This window comes from Oncorhynchus mykiss, chromosome 8, assembly GCF_057628025.1.
Source record: "Oncorhynchus mykiss isolate SJ-2025 chromosome 8, ASM5762802v1, whole genome shotgun sequence".
Classification (NCBI taxonomy): domain Eukaryota; kingdom Metazoa; phylum Chordata; class Actinopteri; order Salmoniformes; family Salmonidae; genus Oncorhynchus; species Oncorhynchus mykiss.
In genome coordinates, this window is record NC_143029.1 from 34,519,915 (window position 1) to 34,534,909 (window position 14,995).

The 14,995-nt window shown below is 41.5% G+C and overlaps 1 protein-coding gene across 2 annotated transcripts in view; it reads right to left on the reverse strand.

Moving 5' to 3' along the window:
* The window catches only part of LOC110529840 (synaptosomal-associated protein 25-A), a 38,553-nt gene extending 30,277 nt beyond the window's left edge, over positions 1-8,276 (reverse strand). The window contains exon 1 of one of the 2 annotated variants that reach the window (XM_036985371.2): positions 7,667-8,276. The gene's annotated coding sequence lies outside the window, so the exon portion shown is untranslated. The remainder of the gene's footprint in view (positions 1-7,666) is intronic. The other variant, XM_036985370.2, reaches the window with a different exon arrangement.
* Positions 8,277-14,995: the final 6,719 nt, after the last annotated feature.

Sequence of the window (14,995 nt, forward strand, 5' to 3'; positions counted from 1 at the left end):
AGAATGCTCTTCACACCATCACCTCTACCCCCGTCGGCTGTCTTTTGCTCATGTGCCTGCAAATGATCTGGCCTGGAAAACCTAAAACGACTGTACCTGTATTCATCAAATAAAACCCCTGCATGCTGCTACCCAGTCACAAACACATCAAAATGGACGAAGGGATGAGAATACCATGGAGGTGCTTAACATTCCTCAGGGATGCATTCCGTGCCATTCCCTGATCCATGTCATTCATTCAGTAGGCAGCAGCTATGTGGCAGACACAAGCACTCAGACCAGACAAATGTTCAGTTTAAACTGGCATTCCCTAACCTGCAGACAAACTGGCTCATGGTCTGTTCTGATAATAGACCAAATCATTGTTCTGCTTCAACAGTTAAAGAGAGAATAGCTCTTTGTCTCTGTGCGTGTGTGTGTGTGTGTGTGTGTGTGCGTGCGTACGCGTGCGTACGCGTGTGGATGTTTGCATGCTCACAATAACCGTTTGTCTGCAACGGCTGCCATTTTGTCTTATTCCTCCAGTTAGTCTGTCTTTGCTCAATCTTTTACCACACACAGTATCCACCATAACAACACCATTTACACATCAATATGCCCTCCATAGTGTCATTCCTCACAACAATCTGGTTTAATTTCAGCTAAAAATAGAACGTCATCATGTTTTGGTCACTGAGAAAAAAGTACATGGTTAGCTAGTTGGCTACAGCAGGTTCTACCATTTCACAATAGCCTCTAATCACTAGTTATTATTTCTAAACAAAATACCTTTTTGGGTGGATTCTTGTTGTTTGGCTTACTGTTTGAACAGTGGGTGAGATTATATTTGGGTATCAATGCAAAATATTCTACTTTGATGAATAGCCTATAGATCAGATCAAGGAACCAAGTGACAACACTGCCTCTACGGCTGCGGAAGGAATGATATTGGATGTCTACATTTTCACATAGTCAAAAAGTATGTCAGAGTATGTCAGAGCATGTTACAAGGGGCCGCCCCATTTGTGATGAACAACGACATCGCAAAACTCAGAATCTTGCGTCTGCGTAGAGCTTGTAAGTTGGCTTTACAGTAGCTTCTAACGGACATCACCCCTAATTGTCCCTCACACCTGTTACAAGTGTACTAGGGTCTGCTGCTTAGGAACAGGAGAAAGATTCAGGATCAGCAGTGCATACAGGCCCCTTCACTGGTGATCTCATCTGGGTTCAAATAGTATTTGTTTTCTTTCACTTTAGACGTGCTTGATTGAACCTGCGGTGCCTGAAGCAATACAACCAATGGAATAGTCCCAAAATGACAGGCTCCCATCAGACAGGCTCAATTAAATGCTTTAAGCATTTGAAAGAAAACAATGACCATTTGAACCCAGGTCTGGCATCAGCGCATCCCTACCCCATCAATAAAGAGCATAGGGGAGCTGAGCAGAAGCCCTAGCTCCCCTCTGACAGTGGCAGACAGTCACCTCTGCGGTCTCCTTGCGTAGGGAGGCAACGGCTGGGCTGGCTCTCTCCCTTCCTCCTGGGGGAGCCCCAGGACACATTTATTAACACCGAGGCCATTAAAGCAGACACGCTGGACCCAGAGGGCCTGGGAAATATGACAAGTGACAAGCCAAACACGACAAGGAGCGGCAGCCGCAGGGGGTGGCAGTGGGCAGGAGGAGAGAGGGGAAGGGGCTGTGGGGACAGAGGGAGAGAAGAGACGGGGGGGGGTAGATTGACAAAGGTAGAGCAAACATATCACCACAGAACCTAATCACGCTCCATTGGCTCCTGATTAAGATACTGCAATCGTGCCGAATGCAGCCCAGAGTCAACAGAATACTAATGTCTATCCAGTCTATTGTCAGGCACCTGAGCTCACTGTAGGATATGTAACGGTGAACAGATCAAGCACGTTCATGTTGACTAGAGCAGATGATTAGGTTAACGTGGTTCATTTGAGAAGGGATTAGATGGTAATTAGATGGCCAGTGCTTCAATCCAGACCAGGGAGATTTCAGCCAGTCCTACAGTATGCCTCGTAACTCAACACAGAGGAATCCTTCCATCATACAACTGACTTGGAAGATGCTATCGGCGTGGTAACAGCTCGCAGCGCGACATTTATTACTGTTGCAGTCTCCGGCCTACCTTCTTACTGGCAGGCCTGTTCAAACAACGTGTCTTGTCATCACTGACCACTGGATGGTTGCAAAACAGAGATAGTCCTTGAAGTCTATAATAGCAAGCATTCTTTACAACAACGCTTTTATTAGAGAGGTGCTACATAGCAAATATTATTTACGACAAAGCTTTTATGATGGAGGTGCTCTATGATTTGGAGAAGGTCCAACATCGAGCAGATAGATAGTACTTCCAAAAAAACTAATCTACCGTAGCAAAGATGGAGAGAAGTCTGTCCATAATAAAGGGCTGCTCTGCCTTCTTAACAACACTATCAACAAGGCAGGTCCTACAGGCCCTAGTTTTGTCACACCTAGTCTACTGTTTAGTAGTGTGGCGAGGTGCCACAAAGAAGGACTTGGGAAAATTGCAGTTGGCTCAGAACAGGGCAGCACGGCTGGCCCTTAAAAGTACACGGAGAGCTAACATTAATGACATGCATGTCAATCTCTCATGGCTCAAAGTGGAAGAAAGATTGACTTCATTATCACTTGTTTTTGTAAGAGGTGTTGACAAGCTGAATGCACTGAGCTTGTGCATACCCCACAAGACATGCCACAAGAGGTCTCTTCTCAGTTCCCAAGTCCAGAACTGACTATGGGTGGCACACTGTACTGCATAGAGCCATGAATACACAGAACTCTATTCCACATCAGGTAACTGATGCAAGCAGTAGAATCAGATTTAAAAAGCAGGTAAAATACACCGTATGGAACAACAGGGACTGTAAAGAGACACACACAAAGGTACAGACACATGTATACGCACACATTGTGATATTGTTGTATGGTGGTATTGAAAATGTTGTGTGGTGGATTTGTGGTGATTATGTGTCATGGAATTTTTATGTTTGTGCTTTTCTTGTAAATCATTTCTGTGTTCTAGTCATGTGCTGTTCTAATAACCAATTTCTGTGTTCAGACCAGTGACTGATTTAAAGAATCCTCACTTCTCGGTATCTGAAATTTGGCAGTACACCCAGACCTTGTTTTGAGAACGAACAAAAGATATCTCAGTTTCAAGGTCTCAGCTTAGAGAGGAGAAGCCTCGTGAGGTACTGGTCAGTCACATGCTATGAACCAGTATTGGTCGGTCGGTCACATGAATGAAACAAAACGGTAATGATTAATGAACGATGCTAAATCATGAAAATATAACTTGTCTGTGTATAGCCGAATATAAGACAACTGCAAGGACTGCCCAGTAAGAGCTCCTGAATGACATGTGTACTATGGTGCATTGAGCTGGTTGGAACCTCTCTAGCACACTGACAAATAAACAATGATTAATTTAAGATTGACTTAGAGTGTCCCTGTGTAAGAATTTCCACGCCAGGATGTTATATGATGTACGATTTTATCTTTAGCTCATTCAGTACAAACATAGTTGACTCTTTTTATATTTTGTTTTATATGTAATGTGGGTACTTTGGTGTGTTTGGACCCCAGGTAGAGTAGCTGCTGCCTTGGCTGCAGCTAATGGGGATCCCTAAAAAATACAAACACAAATCTGCGGCCCTTTGCCAGGGCCATGAACTTAGAATAACCTCCGGTCCACTGGTCTCTGCTGGTCAGAACAGCACCAATAGAGATCTCATTATGGAGATACCATCACACACAGTCCCTCTGACATCGTTCTACCACGACGGAGACAGAAAAAGTGCTGCTGTACACCTGGAGGCCATGATTACTATTTTCTTTGTCAGAGAGATTAAACTGAAGCGTGATAACTTTATTCTTATATCCAATTAAAAAGCAGAGTAAAATTCACGGTTATTCAAGGCTTCTTTTTTTTTTCATGCTTTCGAGCTTCCTCCAGGCTCTCAAATGCATGTCATATTCTGCATGTTATGGTGCCATGGCTCTTTCTGTTTGGGGTTTTAGGCTGGGTTTCTGTACAGCATTTTAAGATATCAGCTGATGTACGAAGGGCTATATAAATAAATTTGATTTGATTTTGATTTTGATTTGATTTGATCTTTCAATTGACAAGCACCATTGGCAATCAGTGTCAGTGGGGCATGTTTTGTGGGTATGTTTGGCAAAAAGCTTAAACGGACAATCTGCGGTTGCTACATCCATTTTTTGTACTGGATATTAATGATCTGTCCTCATTGATTCTTGAAGAATATAACTTATAAATGCCTCATGAGCTTGGTTCAACTGTCGTGTCCCACCAGAACCCAAAACACCAGCTTGTTTAAATTCCCCAATATGTACACAAAGTAAATATAGACAAATGGTTAAAACTATAATTCTGATTTGATGGATCGTCAGTCATTGCATCTATAGCTCTGTCTATGAATTTGAGAGTGGTTACATTTCTCCAGCCCATCCCTCAGTTTTTTTTATCGAAACAGGGGCTGGGCCGGGTTGTGTTATTGTTTCAACTGCTGATTGTAGCTTTAATTAATTCATCCAAGGTTGTAATCATATAGATTGTGATATAAGTATAATGTTCTGAAATCGATTTACTCCCAAGTCACTTCTTGGCCAAATGTAAATTTCAGTAGGCCTATAGTTGTTCAGGGGGAAATTAAATCCTGTCTGCAGTCAACTACTTATATCTGGAGGGTATATACTCAGAGAAAAAAAACAGGGATAGCTACAAGTCAAACACGCACACGACTCACAGTTCAACGGATCTTTAAAAACATTGATCTCCGAGGCATTGGTTTGATTCGAGAAATGTCAGCTCAGTAGACCAGACACAGACAGAGTGCAGCTTTATAGATTAGCAATAGGCTGTGCCGGGAAACAATCAGCCACTGGTGATGATATATGAGTCTGTTTTTACTCGGGGAACAACCACTATAGCGCCGCCCACCAGAGCGATGGAAGCAGCACGATGCAATATGGTATAGTGTAGCAGCCGTGCCAACCAAGAGCATGTCCTTTTGTTTGTCAGTTTAAGGCCCTCTCAACAACCCTTTCGATGACGGATTTCTAGCATAACTATAGGCCTGCTACTAGCTTCTCAATTTTGATGCTCTCTGTCTCTCTATCGCTTTCTCTCTGATGTTATAACAAGAGACTGAACACGCTCGAGCAGAGCGACAGGGGAGATGCGACAGTGGTCCAGCACGGAAATCTAAAAGCATTATCAGACATTTATGAGACAGTATTACCAGGTCCGACGTGTGAAGACGATCACCCGACCTACATAATTAATTTGCCCAAAAAATGTCTGGTCAACAAGCAACAACTTTCCATTGAACCATGATGAAGAAAAGCCAGTGAGCAATAACTGCATTTTTGCCAATTCCACCACATGCTTCGTGCTGTCGACAATCTAAGGATCTCATGCTCATCTGTGGTTTGTTGAAGGGGAAGTGCATTGATAGACCAGCATAGATGTATGATATGGCGTGGATGAATGGGTGCTATTGAATGGGTGCTATAGGATGTCATAGTGCAGGTTTCACCACCGTCCTCCCATGCTCTTCTCGCCTCTAGCCTCCGCCCATCTAGACACATTATGCCTCACCACCACAATATGCAGCCTGGTCTCATAGGCTAGACGTAACATAGTAAATGTAAATCCAGGACACACAAATTAGTATGATATGTTACATTTGGTATGGTTACGTAAGACAGATGGTTACTTAAGGCAAAAAACGAAAGTAAGGTTGTTGGTTGGGTGGATGGGTTGGCATATAATGCAAATTTCATATAGCAACGTTTCAACTACTTACAACTTTTTAGCTACTTTGCAACTACTTAGCATGTTAGCTAACCCTTCCCCAAGCCCTAACCTTAACCATTTTATCTAACTCTGACCCTAGCCCTAGCATTAACCCCTTTAGCTAACCCTTCTCCAACCCTATCCTTAACCCTTTAACCCTAAACTAACCCCTAGCCCAAACCCCTAGCCTAGCTAACATTAGCCAGCTAGCTAATGTTAGCCACCTAGATAGGATTCGTAACATATCATACGTTTTGCAAATTTGTAAGTTATAGCACATTTGCGAAATTCATAACATATTGTACATTTTAATAATTAACAGTAGTGGAAAAAGTATCAAATTGTCATACTTCAGTAAAAGTAAAGATCCCTTAATAGAAAATGACTCAAGTAAAAGTGAAAGTCCCCCAGTAAAATACTACTTGAGTAAAAGTCTAAAAGTATTTGGTTTTAAATATACTTAAGTATCAAAAGTAAAAGTTAAAATCATTTCAAATTGCTTACATTAAACAGAACTTTTTGTTTTTGTTATTTACGGATAGCCAGGGGCACACATCAACACGCAGACATAATTTACAAAAAAAAGTTTAGAAGTCCACCAGATCAGAGGCAGTAGGGATGACCAGGGATGTTCTCTTGATAAGTGCCTGAATTGGACCATTTTCCTGTCCTGCTAAGCATTCAAAATGTAATGAGTACTTTTGGGTTTCAGGGAAATGTATGGAGAAAAAAATTACATTATTTTCATTATGAATGTAGTGAAGTTAAAGTTAAAGTAGTCAAACATATATAAATAGTAAAGTAAAGTACAGATACCCCAAAAAACAATATATGTAGTACTTTCAAGTATTTTTACTTAAGTACTTTACACCACTGCAAATTAGTAACAAATATACGAATTGTAATTCGTAACATATCATACGAAATGGAGTGTCTCGGATTTACATACAGAATAATATGAAATGCTCTGAGACCAGTCTGCAGCATGGCATGGTAGGGAAATGGCCATTTTGACACAATAAACTATGGACAGACGTGCACAATAGTGGCACATTCATGAAGTTTGACAGTCTTCACCTTCCATCAAGACACTATGCATGGCGCAATTCACTATAGCCTAATGACAATCCCTAAATCAATCAAGGACCCCGTCTTTCACCCCCTAGGATGTGTTTCTCCCCAACTCTGTTAACTTTCTAGTACGTGTTCGTCTGTTTATTTTCCTAGAGAGAGAGAGAGGGAGAGAGAGAGAGAGAGAGAGAGTTTACTGTTAATTTGATTGTTTATTTCACTGTTGTTTATTTTCTAGTTCACTTGCTTTGGCAAAGTTAAATATATTTCCCATGCCAATAAAGCCCTTAAATTGAAATTGAGAGAGAGAAAGAGAAAACAGCGAAGATGTCGTTGTCCAAGGTTCTGAAACACAGAAAACGCCCACACCTTACACATTAGCACACACAACATCCTTCATTTTCAACAATTGACTACGCGTGTAGATTTTACACGCACAGCACAGTGGTCATGTATTTCGAAAGGCGTGCCGCGTTTGCCTCTTTCTAATAACTATACACACAGCCTAGAACGGATAAATAGGCAATATTAAACACAAAGGCAACGAAAAAAAGTTTGTTAATCAAGTGCTGCAAACCGGATTTAACAATAAAAACCCATCCTTCGTTGTACTCAGTCGAACACGGCTTCACAATTCAAAACATAATGCTTCATTCTGTAGTAAAAGTGTTTTGTGGGGATGAAAACTAAAATAAAGCCTTTGCGATATAACAGAATAGAGAATTGTATACTTTTCTCCTACCTGTGCCCGTGGTCGGTGGCTTGCAGTCAGCAGGAGGAGCAGATGTCCGCAAATTTCAACAACTAACAGATATCACCCCCCGTTCTGTATGGACTGGATTGTCACAAAGGCAGTGCGCGTGGTTGACACCTCCTCAGTTCTTCTTCAATGAAAAGCAGCATCTCTGCAATCGTAAAAGATGGAGGATGCTTTTGACGTCAGCAGCTTTGAATCGATATCTGTCAAAAAGATCCACACTTCTGCAGGGTTGGAAATGGGAAGCTGCACGTGGAACGGTAACGGCTCGATGGAAATCGCCATGTATTTTTAGGCAAAACAAAAGCATGTGAATGTGTTCACAGTGTCGAATCGTGGTGTCACATCTCAGCCGTAGAGTCTAGACATTTTCTCCATCAAAACCAGTATTGTTTATTATTACGTTTGTGGCTTTATCGTGAGAAATAGATAACATAATAGATGTACACATGCTTGGCAGGAGGATGTTCTTGAGCATCCACTAAACATGAGATTTAGTCCTATTGAAGCAAACTGCAGTGACACAATAACAGCACCATCTTTCGAGTGCTCTGAAATAGAATAGACTAGTGAATACAACCAGATTTACGTTAATGGATAGTCGTTAGGGACCATTCGAAAATTACTGGAAAGTGGGGGAGTCCAATTCGAGAGTTCATTTTTTTTAAAGGCACCCCCCCCCACCCCAATGTTATAAAAATATATTCACATGACCTTCCCCTTGTACTTAAAAAAAATGACAATACCCTCCCCTTCATTGAATTAACTCAAAATAATTGATTATGACCACAATAACAGTGACAAAGTATAAATGCATTTAATGCAATTCTAGTAATTTACATGACTAAAGACATTAGCAGAATGTATTTTTTTATACCAGTTTTTCTGAGCTAATAGTCAGCAGGCCAGAACATAATATAAATGCAGCCCAATTCATTCACCTTCACTATTTCAAACAATATTTTTGAACTCATCCGTTTAATAAAAAATCAATTCAATGACACATTTTTTTAAATTTAGATAAAATAACCAATGTCTCTGAGTGTTGTAGTCTTTGTCTATTTCTCTGTGCATTGACTGGTTAAAAACAGTTAGCCTACCTTAAAGAAAATGTAACTTTCGATAAGTCCCAAAAGAAAGGCAGATTTAGAAAATAGGAGTTTCAGGGAAAAATGGACAGATAGATTATCATTAATCTTACCACATTTCTCAAAATGTCTCTGATGCCAATGCCAGTGTGTCTTGTTTGAAACGAAACCGTTGCTGTTTGTAAAAAATAAATAATCTGAGACGTCATATGATTCTAAGCAACGCACGCTACTTTTACAAGTGACATTCCCCCACCCCAGACAGAGGCCCAACGCAGAAACATGTACGTTTTAACTGCTGGCTACTCTTCAATGGCTTATTAACCCATCAAGAGAAGGTCAAAAGTTCATCCCTAAAAGCTGCCTGGGTTTAAACATCTCTTTTACAGAAGTGAATAGCTCAATTGATAGCGACAAAGTTACACATTGTAGGCCTATTAGATTACTTCCCAAGCAAAGTAAAACATTTTACTATTCGGCTAAAGAACTTCGTAATTCAGCCTGTGAATGTCATAGAGACGAACCAAATATATCCCCATATGCATTAGAGTCACGTCGTATTGTGCATTTTGCAACTCGTATCTCTAGCATAAAGCATCGCAGAGGAAAGCGTCGTTATGGATGGCTTTAAATAATCAGAATCTGTTTAAGGTTCTTCAAAATCTTAAGCTAACAAGGTGTATGGTTTTTTCCATAAAAAAAACAAACGAAAAGTAAGCTATGGCAAACCCTCACATAGACCTACCCCCAAATTCAAGCACTGGTTTTAACTCAACACACCAATACTTTCATGGATACAGAGGTATTTAAGGAGTGGTAATGCTTTAAAAATCTATGGAAAGCTTATAATTTCATCTGCTGGAGCCTATTATAAAAGGCACCTCTTATTTCTTAGACAGGAAGAAATAGGCTCCAGCAAAAATCCCTCTTGTTGTTAGTTAATGTGAGTTAAAATGAAGTCTGTTGAAATGAATTACTCGAATTAGCCTTATTTCAGCACCATGTGCTGTCCACCTTTCGATTGATTGTGCCCTGGGTGCAGCTTCACGTTTCAACACCACAAAGTAATGGAAGTTACTGTAATCTTGATTATTGTCAAGTCAATAAATGATGACCTCACAAACATCATGAGTAACAAAACATGTTGTTTTGTGGCCTTTGGAGTGGAAAGTATCAAAGGTATGAGTGTGACCAATATGAGCCCAGAGCCGACGGCAGCAACCCATGTGGGTACTGTGGGATTGGCTAGTGTATAAAGAAAGTGCCAATACCAAGGCGCATGCAAGCAGATGGGGAAAGTTGGCTAGGATGGAATAAATTATATAGGAAAATTGCTAATTTAAACCAGGGAAAAAACTCACTAAACTCCCCTGTGCCCAATAAAAATCCACACAACCCTCCCCAAAGCAACAAAAAAAAGTTACCCCCCCTTCCTTATTTTGGACCCCCGCCCACTCCCCCTCCAGTAATTTTCCAACTGCCCCAATACTTTCTCCAACAGCATTTCTTTTCAATCTATTTACATTTTAGTTATTTTTTCTCAGACTTTTTAGTCATTTTTTCTTGTCTTACAGTAAATGTACCCAAGACAAAGATAATCACAGTCATGTATGAGGGTGTTATGAATATGATCGTAGAATAATGGATGATAATTACAGCTTTTAATTTCAGATCAATTCTATTAAATTCATTTTAGGAAATTAATCATTCATATTTCCTAATGAGGAGTGTGGACTTCTCAGGCAGCGTGGGAATGTTCTCCTTTTCTCTCTACCTCTGTTTGGCAGTCTAACAAATGTATCTTCTATTGCTCTGAAGCAAACCTGTCTCCTAAATTAATGATAATGATAACTCCGCATGAAAAATCCATTTGGAGAGGAGAGCCAGAGGCCGAAAGCGAGAGAGAGAAGGAGATAAATGGGGAGAGAGAGAGAGAATGAAAGAGAGTGATATGGGAAGAGACAGAATGGGAGAGATATAGATAGATACTGTAGATGTGGGATAGAGAAAGAGAGAGACGAGAGAGAGATTGAGAAAGGAGTCTCTTGTTGGACATTTCATTCATAAAACCAACAGATAGTAACTGCATGTATTTAAATAGACATTCAATGCTCTGTATTGGTAATACAGTAGAGAGTAGTTATGTGTCACATGTTGCCCTCTTTAGTTTTTCATAGATTGGAGACCAGCCCTTTTTGTGTGTATTTATTATTTAATTTTGAGTTGGCAGTGATCGTTTATTTAACATATTTTGCATGCTTAATTCTAATTTGCATGACATTCTATGGTTTGCTGTGCCTCCCTTTGTCCTTTCTAATGGATTTATTGTAGACACATTCCCCTTGGCTGGTCTCCTTGGAGACTGGAGTTGGCCCAGGTTTGCTACACTTGGGCCTTATCAACTAACAAGCTAACTGAGATCCTTAACTGTTACCGACTCTTACTTCTGATAACTCAAAGAATAATGCAATGGGCTGTTATGTAAAGGTGAAGTGAAGGGGAGACCTGCTGTTTGGAATGGTCCAACAGACAGCACATCACCCCAAATGAGAGGGAAGAGAACTATGGATGCATCCCAATGTTCCCAATGGCCTCCTTAGTGGCGCAGCGGTCTAAGGCACTGCAACGCAGAGCTTGAGGTGTCACTACAGACCCTGGTTCGATCGCAGGCCGAGACCGGGAGACCCATGAGGCGCTGTACAATTGGCCCAGCGTCATCTGGGATAGGGGAGGGTTTGGCCAACCGGGATGTCCTTGTCCCATCGTGCTCTAGTGACTCCTTGTGGCGGGCTGGGCACCTGCAAGCTGACTCGGTAGCCAGTTGTACAGTGGCTGCGGCTCGGTAGCCAGTTGACACATTGGTGCGGCTGGCTTCTGGGTTAAGCGAGCAGCGTGTCAAGAAGCAGTGTGGCTTGGCAGGGTCGCGACTAATGATGCATGGCTCTCGACCTTCGTCTCTCCTGAGTCCGTACGGGAGTTGCAGTGATGGGACAAGACTGTAACTACCAATTGGGGAGAGAAATGGGTAAAAGTACAAAAAAATAAGTAGAATAGGGTGCCATTTAGTATGTATCCTGAGTGATGTTTTAGTGACTGTAGGGGACAACACACAGAGATTGACCTGATGACAGAGAGAATCTCTGAAAGGGTAGCTGAGGTGAGGAGAGAGAATGTAGGTTTCTATCTGGTGAGTGAGGGACAGAGGGGTGTTTTCCTCAAACTGGGTAGTACTGCAGAGCCTGCAGTGTGGCTGTGCCAGCCAGTTCCGCCTACCCCTCTGCTGCACGGAAACTGTTTTTCTTTCTTTCTCTCTCTCTCTCTCTGTCTCCAATTCTCTAATCTAGGCGCCCTTCTGTCCCAACCAGACACCAGAAAAAATATTTTGTTTCTTTCAGTAAATTCTGGGCAAGAAAAAACTAACCTGTAGCTAGCTGACTTCTGTGAATGGTACTATGTCATGTCTGTTGCTGCTTATTGTATTGGTATTGGACGTTCTTTCGTTTAACTATTTCATGAAGCATTATCATTTGTTTACCATATTTATCATCCGTTAGGATAAAAGACACAGGAACTCAACTAACGAGCACATCAAAAGGATACAATGGGCAGATGTACGCAGTCCCTCTATTCTCTATGACAATAATGGTATAGGCTGATGATTGTGTACAACAATAGACGATATGGTCAGAGGCGTGTGCTTCTTCTCTATGACATGGTGTATGTACATAGTGATTTACAACAGGAGACAATAGGCAGAGTCGTGTGTTTCTTCTCTCTCATTTGAACTGTTTTTGGGGGAAAAAAAGGAAAAGGTAACCAAACCAAATATGGTTGCAGGTGACAGCAGAGAGGATACCCTGTTGCCATAGCTACGTGCCAGCTAATTTCATGTTCATTCTATGGAGATAAAACATGTTCATGCATGTAGTGGTGTTAATAGTATAACACACAGGCACGCACACAAGTAGGTGCACATGCACACACACATAAACAAGCACGTGCATGCACAAACACATACACAGTACAGCCTCCCACATACACACTGGACCTGCAGAGACTATTACACCATCAGTAATGACAGAGTTGATTGGCTGACCAGAACACTGACCTCCATAACCCAGCAACCTGGACACAGATTATGAAGCATCCTTCGAGGAGCACTGCACTGTAAAAGCGCACGCACGCACACACACGAGGGGATCCACTGGCACACTGACTGCCCTCTCCCCACCACCCTTTCACAAGCATTCTCTGTAAACATCCTAATACTCATCATACATGCTGCAAGAGGATCTCAGCTGCTGCAATGTCTTATCCCGTGATGCAAATGCTCAAGCAAACACACACACACACACACACACACACACACACACACACACACACACACACACACACACACACACACACACACACACACACACACACACACACACACACAAATATGCACAGACACACAGTATACACACAGATGCTCATATGGAGACTAAGAATATACACATTTGTGTTCAGTTGGCAATAATGTGCCACTTCCTGTGAGTTAGCCAGGAGGAGGGACCTTCTGTTATGGTCCAGTACTCCGAGGTATAAGAGCATTCAGCTCCACTCTGCCATCCTGCACTGCACAGCTGTCCACGCACAAGACTGGCATCAGTGAACCTTGTAACCCTACTGGGCCCTGTTGAATAGCTTGCTAAGGCCGGGCCTATTATTATTATTATGCATTATACCGTACTGACAAGTAAAGATCACCCAAATAGTTAATAGCAAATGTGAATATACGAGATTCAATGTCGGTAAACATCTCATTTATTTGGTTTTGTCAACCCTTCATACAGAGACCATGTTTATATCTGTAATTTCTTATATTTCTCACTGCATTTCTCTCTTTCCTTCTCTCTTTCTTGTCTCTCTAACTCCACCTCTCTCTGTCTCTCCCTAACCCTCTCTTTAAATCTCTCACACACTCGCTCAGTCTCTGTCACTCTATAAAACTCCTTCGGTATCGGTGTCCCGTCCACGGGACAGTTGAGCAAACGTAGGCTAATGAGATTAGCATGAGGTGGTAAGTAACAAGAAAATTTCCCATGACATAGACATATCTGATATTGGCAGAAAGCTTAAATTATTGTTAATCTAACTGCACTGTCAAATTTACAGTAGCTATTATAGTGAAATAAAACCGTGCTATTGTTTGAGGAGAGTGCACAATTTTGAACATGAAAAGATATTAATAAACAAATTAGGCACATTTGAGCAGTCTTGATACAAAATTTTGAACAGAAATGCAATGGTTCATTGGAGCAGTCTAAAACTGCACATACACTGCTGCCATCTAGTGGCCAAAATCTAAATTTCACCTTGGCTGGAATAATACATTATGGCCTTTCTCTTGCATTTCAAAGATGATGGTACAAAAAAAATGCACAAGAACGGTTGTTTTTTTCTTTGTATTATCTTTTACCAGATCAATTGTGTTATATTCTCCTACATTCCTTTCACATTTCCACAAACTGCAAAGTGTTCAAATGGTACCAAGAATATGCAAATCCTTGCTATGGGGCCTGAGCTACAGGCAGTTAGATTTGGCTATGTCCTTGTAGGCGAAAATTTCAAAAAAGGATCGGATCCTTAAGAGGTTTTATCACGGCACAGAGCGGAGGACAGGGGGCTATCCTCTAGTATTAGCCCTATAACCATAGCCAATAGATTTCTATTGGTAGAACACTCTCCCCCCTCTTCCTCCTCCCAGAGTCAACCTGCCGTGCTCTCCCCTCCCCTTCTCTCCGTCCCATTACACTGATCAACAGACATGAAAATCACCACTGGGCTTTCTCTCCCTCTATTGCATTCATTCATTCAGCTTATCCTTCTTGCTCCCCCTCTCTGTAACTGACATCCCTATCTCATCCTCTCCTTTTCTCTCGAATGCTAGCAGAGACCCATAGACTTCCAGTCATTGCGCTACGGCTAGTTAGCATTGGCTCACGAAACTACCTCTAACTTCCTTCATACTGAACACAGAGCCATAGAAATTGTATCCAGAAGTTCATCTGACTCTAGGGAAGTAGGTATCCCTTTAGCTGTGTTAATACAAATTCAACACGGGCCTGTGTTACTGACCTCGATCTTGGTCTTTTTTCCTTTTATTTGTAATAATGTCCAATGGACCTTGAGGACACTGTAGTCTAATTTGATATTGTGGTGAGAGAGCATGGATCAGCATCAG